Below are 11559 nucleotides of genomic sequence, written 5' to 3'. Positions count from 1 at the left end.
ATCTCTAATGAATACCAATCAATCGCAGAGCTGTAAAGTCTGATGTTTGACATTTGATTAGAAATGAGTTCTGGTATATGTAGGAACAATGGTATGGGCAGTGAGGAATGACTTGTTTTAATGGAGGGCAGGGTACTAGAATTCTTTAATTTATTGTACTTGCTTGATTCATTATTTTTTAGGTGCCGATATTTTAAGTTCGAGTAGCTAAATATATGTATTGTATAACTTATTACAGCTTTCAGTTGTGTTTCCTTCTCATTAAGGATAATGACAAAGAACTAAACACAAAAATATTACCTCTAGACTAAAGCATGAGGCAGTTCAAAACAGACAGCATTGTTACAATAGCTAAATACAATGGTCCCTAAACATACAATATTATATGAGATGGGCAATGTATGTAGAAAATATTGTATGTTAAAACTATAATGTGGTGTAAACAGAGTCTAGTCTGTCTGCTCTCCTGACGTCTTTGTTTTAGTAAATACTTAGATTTCTCATGAGTTAACCATCCTGGAGCTTCTTTTCTTAGAATTCTGTGTAGTGCAGCTCCTCCTTATTCATGTATTTATCTTGGAAATATATGAATACGGCCTGGGCTGTACAGAAAGTTTTTGCAGCTCAACTAATTAATTTTAACTATATATCTACAGCTGTATACAAAGTTATACAATGTGTTGCATCCTATCTTCTGGACTTGAGTTGTCATTTTATCAGTTGATATCAACCGGTAGCACTACAAAAAGTCTCCATGTAGTACTATCCTAATTGACAACTGAATATTACCATCCATCTTGTCATGAAGATGTGTCTCTACATAAAACGGATACTGTCAGTGATGACTGGTTAGTGTCAGACTGTAGGAACACAGCTCTTTGACAAGTGTAATGCTAACATCCAATTTCCAGTTTATTAATACAAGCAGAATAAGGACTTACTATTGAACTAGAATTAAACTTGCTAGCACATAAAAGTGAAGACTTGGGGGAAGCCCAAGTTTTGGGAATAGCCCAAGGTTTATGGTCTACTGGATTCTCCAATTACACATTTCTCTATACAGTCTCTGCCATGTGCAAGTTTGGTAATAATAGATTTTCAAAGTTGTGTTCATCTTTAGTCATTCATCTGTTTAACTATTGTATCTACAAATATTTATTTTCTAAATTTCACACATAAAGGTTCCACACAATCACCTTTTACAATCAATCCTGTCTCTGAAATGTTTACTAAATTCAGAGTAAGGTATTTTGCATGTATAACATTGTTATACAGTACATCTCATAGGAGAATTGTATTCTTCACATATGACAAGAAGCTGTGTAATTCATTTACAAAACCTTATCGTTAATTAGTAAATAGTACTTGGGATAATCATTTTTTTATTTAAACTAATGTGCAAAATCCCCTGATCCTCTTTGCTCCTTAATGATATATCAGTCTCACTTGGGTTTTCTTCTGACAGCTACAGTAGACTTTTATTTGGGGGAACTGATTAACACCTGGTCCTAATTTGTTACAGTTAATTAATGACACAGCATGTGTTGCAAAGTGAAAACTAAGCCATTTGCCTTATTCTGTAGGATATAGGTTTTTAAGATTCTGGAATATTTTAGTACTACGAAAACAGAAGCCAAGTTTTTTTTATAACTACTTCAATGCAAACATACAACATTTGCCATTTTCTGGTACATAACACTAGATAAGTAAAAAAAATATATAAATATTTATTCAACAGATGCATATAAACAATACCACCATTTGAAAAAAGTAATCATATTTATTATTTTATGTGTAATGGAAAGTAATAATATTTTACAGTATACTTTCTGGATCATATCCTTACAGTGCTCAAGATCTCTGCTTGCAGTTTTTTTATTACAAACCTTCATTTTTTACCTTCATGGGATAAAAATTTGCCTCAGTCATGTGGTAAACTCCGCAGTGCAAAAAAATGGCTCATCATTTCCACTTTAGGACTACAATATGTGATTATATGGCAACAAAGAGCAGGACTTAACCATGTACAGAGTTAAATTTATGTGGTTACTTTGAACTTAGGTTGAGAGCTCAGACAGCCATTGATCACTGATGTCATCATTATGTTCTTGTATTATATTTATCTCAATGCTTGGAATGTGATCCTACATTTAAGTGCCAGATTGGCCACTGCAAAGCACATCTCTGCAGCTCAGGCAAAATGTCAGAATTCATAGTCAAATACAGACAATAAAAAAACTACAATCAGGAAATAAAGACAGATTAAAGGGGTTGTCCCGCGCCAAAACGGTTTTTTTTTTTTTAACCCCCCCCCCCCCCCCCCCGTTCGGCGCGAGACAACCCCGATGCAGGGGTTAAAAAAGAACACCGCACAGCGCTTACCTGAATCCCCGCGCTCCGGTGACTTCTTACTTACCGGTTGAAGATGGCCGCCGGGATCTTCTCCCTCCGTGGACCGCAGCTCTTCTGTGTGGTCCATTGCCGATTCCAGCCTCCTGATTGGCTGGAATCGGCACGTGACGGGGCGGAGCTACACGGAGCTACACGGAGCCCCATTGAGAAGATAAGAAGACCCGGACTGCGCAAGCGCGTCTAATTTGGCCATTAGACGGCGAAAATTAGACGGCAACCATGGAGACGAGGACGCCAGCAACGGAGCACGTAAGTGAATAACTTTTGATAACTTCTGTATGGCTCATAATTAATGCACAATGTACATTACAAAGTGCATTAATATGGCCATACAGAAGTGTATAGACCCACTTGCTTTCGCGGGACAACCCCTTTAAACATTTAATGTTCTACTATCTGGTTTTAATAAGTTAAAAAATATAGGTCTTTTACCAGATCTACTCCTGTTAATATACTTAGAGGCACCAAACAAGATTGCTCACTTTCTTCTGCCTTATTTGTGCTTGTGATAGAACCCCTAGCTATAGCCATGTGTAACAACCCTAACATATTTGGGGTCCCTGTGGATTCTCAACATTCAAAACTCAGTCTGTTTGCTGATGACCTCCTCCTGATGCTGACAAAACCCTTAACATCTCTCCCTAATCTGTTGGTTTTGGGAAGCTTTGAAAGGGCATCTGATCTTTAAAATTAAGCAATCAAAATCTGATATTCTTCATTGTAATGTTCCCCCCACATTCAAAAACTCATTGATATTAATTTCCAATTCCAGATCTGTCCACAATATTTACCCTATTTTGGAATCAGATTAACAAACAATAACGATTCTATTTGTAAGTGAAACTACGAACCCCTTTTCCAAAAGCTTAAGCAAGACCTAATAAAGTGGGATTGCCCGTACCTCTCCTGGATAGGACGGATTCACAGTATCAAAATGGTGCTCTTACCAAGGGTATTATACCTTTTTAGAACACCCCAGGCCATTCAAGCTCTACAAAAAAAGAATCATGTCCTTTATTTAGTCCCATAAACGTCCTAGGATATCAAACAACATCATGTCTCTCCACAAAAAATCAGGTGGTCTATTTGTACTTAATCTCCTTAATTACTGTAAGGCAGCCAGTTTTGCCCAAATTCCACCAATTTATACAGGGAAGAATTCCCCTCTATGGGTCGCCATAGAAAACATACAATTACATCCCCATAATTGGCCAACCCTGCTCTGGACCAGGGCCACTCTCCGAACTAGCTTCAGAATTTCAGCTCCTCTTTCATTTTTCACTATTTTGCTATGGCGTCAGGTTCGATTCAAGTTGACTTCTCATTCAGGTCCATCTCCTCTGACCCCACTCCTGTCAAACCCAGAATTCCCCCCAGAATTGAATATCTCCAGCTTTACCTGGTGGCAGTTTGATAAAATAACTACCCTAAATGACTTCTTGCTTCATGGAAGGCTAACCTCATTTTCCACCTTCAGAAACCATTTCCATTTTCCCCCAACAGAGTGGTAGAGAATTATCCAAGTATTCCACTTTTGCTCCTCCCTGGTTTCCCCAGAGTCTAAAGTTGATATGAACCCACTAGAGGCACTCGGCAAATATTGTCCAATTTAACCAGGCATGTTGTCACATCTCTATAACGCACTGAATAAAGCAGAACAAGACAAATTGCCTTATAATAATCCAATGGGAATCAGACTTAAATGCTTCCTTAATGGTAGAAAGCTGGCGCCATCGCAGTGAGAGTCTGCTACTGTTCTGCTACTGATAAAATGTAAGTATCTAGCAAATTGCTTCCCTGATACCCAAGACAGGCATGTATTGCAGCAGTCACTGTGTCTGTCGCTATCTTATGCTGCCCTTATAGAGGGCAGAATAAAAGTCTGGACATATTCCCTTTATTAAAAAAAATTCAATCTAATAAAACTAGGTGAATTACAAAATGAAAGCGCTGCAGAATAAGTTGATGCTATACAAATAAAGATTATTATTGTTGTTATTAAAATCAAAGCAAAGAAAAAATATATAGTTCAAATATATAAACAAAAAAATAAGCCAAGATTGCAAAGGCTCATGGGTGTCAGAAAAACAGATGCTGCCACAAATGACCCCATTTAAAAAAAAATATACCCCTTAGTATATTCACTATGTGACACCACATTTTTTTCCAGTAGTTAATGCAATTTAGAGGAGAAAAAACACAAATTTAATATATTTGCAAATACGTCACTCTAAAGACAGGATTTTTTTCCACAGTGCACAGGAGGAGGATTTGCACCCCAAAATGGATACCCCTGTTTGTCGAGTATTCAGAAACATACCCCTTGTGTCCCTAGTCATATGTCTGTATGCACAATGGGACCCAAACTAAAAGGAGCAGCCATTGGCTTTCAGAACAGACATTTTACTTGAAGGTGTTTCGAGCCCCATAGCACACTTGTAGAGCCCTTGAGTGGCCAAAACTGTGGAGAACCAGCACATCGACACATGGCTAGGCTTGTAAGAGAGGGAACGCTTTTTGGCTATCAGGGCACAACTGGATAAATTCCAGGCCCATTGCACACTTGTAGAGCCTTTAAGCTGCTAAAACGATAGAATGCCCCCCACAAATGCTCCCATTTTGAAATCTGGACCCCTTAGCCAATTTATCTAGGTGTGTACTAAGCATTCTGACCCCACAGATTTTTGCAAAATTAACTAATTCATATAGGAGTGTATTGCATATTTTGACCCCACCGTTTTTGATTAAATCTAAGCAAAGCAGAAGGAAAAAGTTACACTTTTCTTTTTTTTGCCAATTGTGTCATTTTAAATAGGTTTTTTTGTTGTACAGCATACAGATGAATAAAGACTTGCACCCCAAAGTGGATACTCCTGCCTGTCCTGTGTTAAGAAACATACCCATTGTGTCCCTAATATTATGCCTATATGCACAACAGGGCCCAAACCAAAAGGAACAGCAGTTGGCTTTCAGAACAGACATTTGGCTTGAAGGTGTTTTAGGCCCCATGGTGCACTTGTAGAGCTATTGAGCGGCCAAAATGACAGAGGACAGCCACAAATGACCCCATTATCTGCGTATTTTGACCCAACAGTTTTTGAATGAATCTTAGCCAAGCAGAAGGAAAAAATAATGATTTTCATTTGCTTTTGCAATTGTGTCAAAACTGTTTTTTTTTTTTTTTGCAGCACACATGAATGAAGACTTTCACCCCAAAATGGATACCCCTGTTTGTCCTGTGCTCAGAAACATATCAATTGTAGCCCCAATCTACTTGTAGGACACATGGCTAGGCCTATAATGGAGGGAACACCCATTGGATTTCAGGGCACAACTAAATAAATTCCAGGCCCCAATGCACACTTGTGCAGAAAAAAAAGGACTCCCTAAATTAATCCTCCACCCTCCCCCACCTTTTTGGCATTCTCTAAATCTTAGATAAAAGTAATAATGTAAACTGTGTTGGTGTGTCCGAAGATAGGGGTGATTATGGAGGCCTGGTTGGAATGGGCACATGGGGCAATAAAACCGGGTATCCCTCCTCAGTGGCACTTTTTTGGGGGGTATTTCTTGATCTCAGCATCAGGGATGGGGTTTAAAAAGTGGCACTCTGTACGGCTTTCTAAGCTTGTTGATGTACAGAGGTTTCAAATAGAAGGCACTCAACATGCTTCTCCTGGAACTGCAGGAAGGCGAGCGTTACCGGTGCTTCTTGTAAATTATGTATTACAGGTAGCAATCTGAATAATGCCGGGCTCACATGATCATATGTAGAATCCGCTTGTGGAGGCCCTGCATATGGCCGCGTAATGTACTGCGCATAACTACGTACGCACACTGGTGGTCATGCGCAGTACATCTTTTTTTGTTTATATTTCCCATGCTGTCCCGGGATGATGCAGGTACCCACAGCCTGTACACGATGTAGTTGTGTATGGGCTGCAAATATATCTGTGACCATAGAGTATAATGGACTCTATGTTGCAGATATCCATGGTAAAATAGAACATGCTGCTTTCTGTTTTCTGTGGGTGGGTTACATATTTCCGACTTGCTAATATGAGCGGAATTGTGTATTCCAATGCATTTAATTGATCTGCGTATTATTGCGGATCAAACGCTTGCGGAATCCGCAATTCCTATCCGCTCTTGTGAGCTAGCCTAAGGTAGATCGCTACCTTTTTATCACATGACCGGGGACCGCTCAATGAAGCCACTGGTCACTGCTCCAGGCTATCTTTGGTAGCTGGGAGTAAGGAGATTTTAAATTTCCCAGGCCCTCCCCAGCTCCTGCACATGCGTCCGAAAACTTGCTGGTGAGCGTGTGCGCAGATGCCGGGGAAGGTCCATGGAGGAGGATCGCATCGGGGTTCAAATGCGGAGGCCTCCAGTAAGAAGTTACATCTCCCCTCACTGAGGGCATTGGTGAGGGGAGATGAAACTTCAACTTTTTAAAAAACTTTTACGTGATTGCCGTTATCCAGTGGATAACGGCAATCACGTGACTGGGAACCACTCTCCGCAGCCCCCCCCCATAAAATCTCGTGCACAGAAGCCCGGGGCAAGTCCAGATCACCGCGGGACGTCACGGAGGACAGAGTTGAGTAGTTTTAGCTCCCCTCATGGTTCCGAACTTTTTTTTTGATTTTTTTTTCACTTTTCTATGATTGCTGTTATCCATTGGATAATGGCAAGTGCAGTCCCTTGTGATATCTCCTTCTTCCTGGCTACCTTCAGTAGCCAAGAACCAGGAGATTTCAAATTTTGGAATATTTCTGGTGCGCATACGCAGAAGGCGTTGTCAGGTCATTTCTGGACCAGATCTCCGCAGGACATCACAGGGGAAGGGGTTGAGTAATCTCAGCTCCCCTCATGGGTCCTGAAACTTTACCTTTTTAAACTTTATATTAACTTATATGCGATCAGCGTTATCCATTGGATAATGCCGATCTTGTGACCGGGGTTCAAATATCCCGGCCCCCCATGACAGCTCCAGGTTGCTGGCTACCGCTAGCAGCTGACAGCATAAAACTCTCATGTCCTCAGCCCACGTGGCCTTAATCCCCAGAGCGAGCATGTTTTTATGGCCCTGTGGATTAAAGCCCACTAAAGCAGAACATAAAAACACTATGGGGTGGTCAAGAAAGTTAAAAAACAACGATCATGAGACCAGGGACCAGGCCCCCGGTGACAGCTCCAAGCTGTCGACTACCTTCGGTTGCCAATAGCAGGGAGTTGCCAAACTCTCTAACCCCGCAGCATTATTCTACAAGGCCAGCATGTTTTCACATTGCCCTACAGAATAAAGCCTAGATACCCAGAATATAAAAACATGTATAGGTGGTCACTAAAAGGTTAATAATGATAACATGAAGTTAATCACTGTAAAGCATAGCTGGGTGCTGATGTAGACAATTCTAGTGCTATTATGTAGCCCCCCTCTTCCTGCCAACTCCCCCCCCCCACACACACACACACACACAGTATATATGAGTCGGCTAGAATCATGTGATCTCAATTTTTTTTTAAGAGGCATAGGAGAAAATAAAGGTCATACATCTGTTTCTATAGTTGCCATGATATGATGCTCTATACATAAGAAATGCTACAGTTACAGTGTAGTATAATCAATTTAATTATTCCCCTATTCTCCTTTGAAGAGAAATAATTTTGTTGTTTTTCAAGGCAGAAAGACATTAATGACAACATGTCAACAAATAGTAACATTAACATTAACTTGGCATGCATCTTTGAAGAAAATACACTTCATTTTTTGTAGTATATTATCCACAAATTCCACCTCTAAATATTTCTGATAAAAAAATTGCACAATAAGCCATCCATTTTTCAAATATACAGTGTTCTGCCACATGGTTCACAAACTCCTCGAAAGTTGGAGGTAGAGAGGACTTCCAATGTTTTGCAATAATTGTCTTAGCCATCATGAGAGTGTGGCCGATTAGATATCTGATTGGCCAAGGAAAATCATCCAGGTTTATCAACAGCACAGCCAATTTGGGGTTCATTGGTATGTTTGTTTTAAGTATCTCCTGAAGCAAATTAAATACACCCCCCCCCCCCCCCAAAAATGTGAGTAATTTTGGACATACCCAGAATGTGTGCATTAAAGAACTTTTCTGTCCACATTCTCTTCAGCATAGGCAATCTCCTTTCTTCATGTGGTTACTAGAAGTTAAAGGGAGTAATACCATCTCATCTGGATTTTTAATTGTGTCTCTAAAATAGTTGCCCCCCTTTGTATTGCCCCTTTAAAAGCCTTTCCCCATGTCTCCATAGAGAATTTTCCCCCATTTCTTTCCCAATTATGCATTTGTGATCTTTTCGTTGGTTTGTAGTTGTCAGTCAATCTGTCATAAAACCATCTAGTCAATACTTACCTGACAGGGGAGATACCATGATCACTAAGGTGGTTCTCCCAGGGTGAGGCTCATCCATTGCACTCCGGGTGTGCTGACCCCTGCGATTTCCCCAAATGGGGGAACTCGACTGCATAATTTGTGGTAGTGGGGGACAAAAAAATAAAAATAAAACCATCTACTTTCAGTTTTTGCAGGTCCTGGTATTGTGTTTAATTGCTTATGATTTTGTTGGGGATTTCCAATGTATGTATGGGAACTCTCCTAAGAAAGGAGTTGATCATAAAGAATTTCAATTTGTTGTTTGTTGGCGCATAATACTCTACTTGAAGCTGTTCAAAATGTTTCACTTGGTGCATAGAAACAAGATCATCTACTCTTAGTATCACTCTTGTCCTCCAATTCAACAATTTCAAGTTTGGTGTTAGATGACCTAGGGTTCCTATAGGTAATGTGGGTTTGCGAAGACAATTATTAGACTTCAGCATGTGGGTAAGGGATTGCCGTGCCTCAATTGTAGCAATCATGGGAGGAGATATACCCTAGGTTATCAATTTTATTTCTGCATATTCTGGCATAGCTGTAAGAGACGCCGCATATAGTAATGAAATAAGTGTCTCTAGCAGAGATTGTTTCTATTGTCTATCCAAAATTTTACTTGGTTTAATAGAGTAGATTTATAATACGCTTCTATGTTGGGGACATCTACACCTCCATGCTTGCTGTGCAAAGCCATGATCGAAACGTTTAGACAAGGCCTCCACCCCCCCCCCCACCCCCTCCCCACCAAATAAACTCAGACACCTGCCTTTGCAATTTAGCCAAGGTAAATTTAGATATTTGTACCGGTAGGGCCTTAAAAAAACATACAATAATCTAGATAAAATTTTCATTTTATTTGTCATTATTTTGCAATACCAGGTCAGGTAAAGTTTGGAGAGGCGGTCCTATTCCTTTTGTAAGGATGCCATCAGTGGAAGGAAGTTATCTTTTTCTATATCAGCAAGGGGAGGGATTAAGGTCACTGGTAGCTGAAAGGGAATTTCAATAGGATGGTGGTTTTAAGATCTCTAGATAAATTTAGGCCTAACATTTGTGTTTTCCCCACATTGAGTTTATAATAAGATACTTTACTAAATTGATCAAGTATCTGTTGAGTAACCCCCATTATTCCAAAGGTCTTAACAGCATCAGGATTATGTCATCGGCGAATAAGCCGATGTTGTCCTGTCGTGAGCCCAAAGAAATACCCCTAATTCCCATGTAAAATCTTATGATTTCAGCTAACGGCTCTATGGTTAAGACAAACAACAGCGGTGAGAGCGGACATCCCTGTCGTGTTCCATTGGTTATGGCGTAGGGTTTTGATATAGTACCATCAACCAGCACCCTCGCCGAAGGGTTTGAATACAGGGCCCAGATGGCATGTATTGCTCCTTCTCCAAAACCAAAGCACCAGCGCATCCTATCGAAAGCCTTTTCAGCATCAAGGGCCAACATTGCTGAAGGCAAATTGGAGAATTCAACTGAGTGCATGAGATTCAGGATTCTTCTCGTGCTATCCAAGGCCTGCCTGCGCATACCAAAGCCTATCTGGTCGAAGTGAACGATGACAGGGATTATTTTCAAGAGTTTACTCGCCAGCACCTTGGCGTAAATTTTTATGTCTGTGGTAAATAATGAAATTGGCCCTACAGTTAGTGGGTTCATTAGGTTCTTTTCCCAGGTTAGGTAACGCTACTATCGTAGCCTGAAGCATTTCTTCAGGAAAGTTTCCCTGATTTAATGCCATGTTAAAGGATTTAACGATATATGGGGATAGTGTTGTCACAAAATTTTTATAGTATTTGGCTGAGAAGCAGTCAGGACCAGGGGATTTTTGGTTTTTGAGGGAGGAAATCTCTACTCTTTCAGAATATGTGAACTGCTTGTCCATAGGTTCAGCCTGAAGGACAGATCTTGGGAAGATTTGATTTTTTAGGAAAGTTGGTATGCTTAGGCTACTAGGTTGAACCGTCTGGGCGCCGTCTTTTAAATTATATAAGATGCTAATATAGGAGCGGAAGGAGTCTGCTATCAGATTTGCGTGGGACAGTGGAGATGAGCAAGCACACTCGTCCGAGCTTGATGCTCATTCAAGCATTAGGGTACTCGAGATGCTCGTTACTCGAGACGAGCACCATGCAGTGCTTGAGTCAATTCCATTTCCTTCCCTGCATGTTTAGCGCCATTTTCTAGCCAATAGACATGCAGGGAAGGCATTACCACTTCCTCCAGTGACGTGCCAGCCCTATCCCACCCCCCTGCAGTGAGTGGCTGGCGAGATCAAGTGACCGCTGAGTATTTAAAGCGGTCCCGCCCGCAGCTCGCCTCAGACACACATTGGGAGAGATTAGGGAAAGTGCTGCTGAGATAGGGAAAGTGGTAGTGTAGGATTCCTGTCTTCAAGAACCCCAACGGTCCTTCTTAGGGCCACATCTGACCATGTGCATTACTGTTGTGGCTGCTGGGAGAAGTTTTGCACAAATTTTTTTTTTAAATCTCGGGCTGTGCAGGCTATTACAGCTATAGCGTTCTCAGTCTGCAGTCAATTATACAGAGTATAGGGAAAGTGCTGCTGAGATGGGGACAGTGGCAGTGTAGGATCCTGTCTACAAGAAGCCCAACGGTCCTTCTTAGGGCTACCTCTGACCGTGTGCGTTTTACTGGGTGGCTGCTAGGAGTTGTAGTGCTTCACTATTACGCAGCTAGGCCTGTGTGCAGCCTTCCG

General features: G+C 40.9%; 1 pseudogene; it reads left to right on the top strand.

Annotated features, from left to right (window-relative positions):
- Nucleotides 1-8802: 8802 nt before the first annotated feature.
- On the top strand, nt 8803-8976 carry LOC136622346 (U1 spliceosomal RNA; annotated as a pseudogene).
- The last annotated feature ends 2583 nt before the right edge of the window (nt 8977-11559 follow it).

Source organism: Eleutherodactylus coqui, chromosome 3 (assembly GCF_035609145.1).
Source record: "Eleutherodactylus coqui strain aEleCoq1 chromosome 3, aEleCoq1.hap1, whole genome shotgun sequence".
In the NCBI taxonomy this organism is placed as follows: domain Eukaryota; kingdom Metazoa; phylum Chordata; class Amphibia; order Anura; family Eleutherodactylidae; genus Eleutherodactylus; species Eleutherodactylus coqui.
The sequence above is the reverse complement of the archived record's forward strand: the minus strand, read 5'-3'. Positions and strand labels throughout refer to the sequence as shown.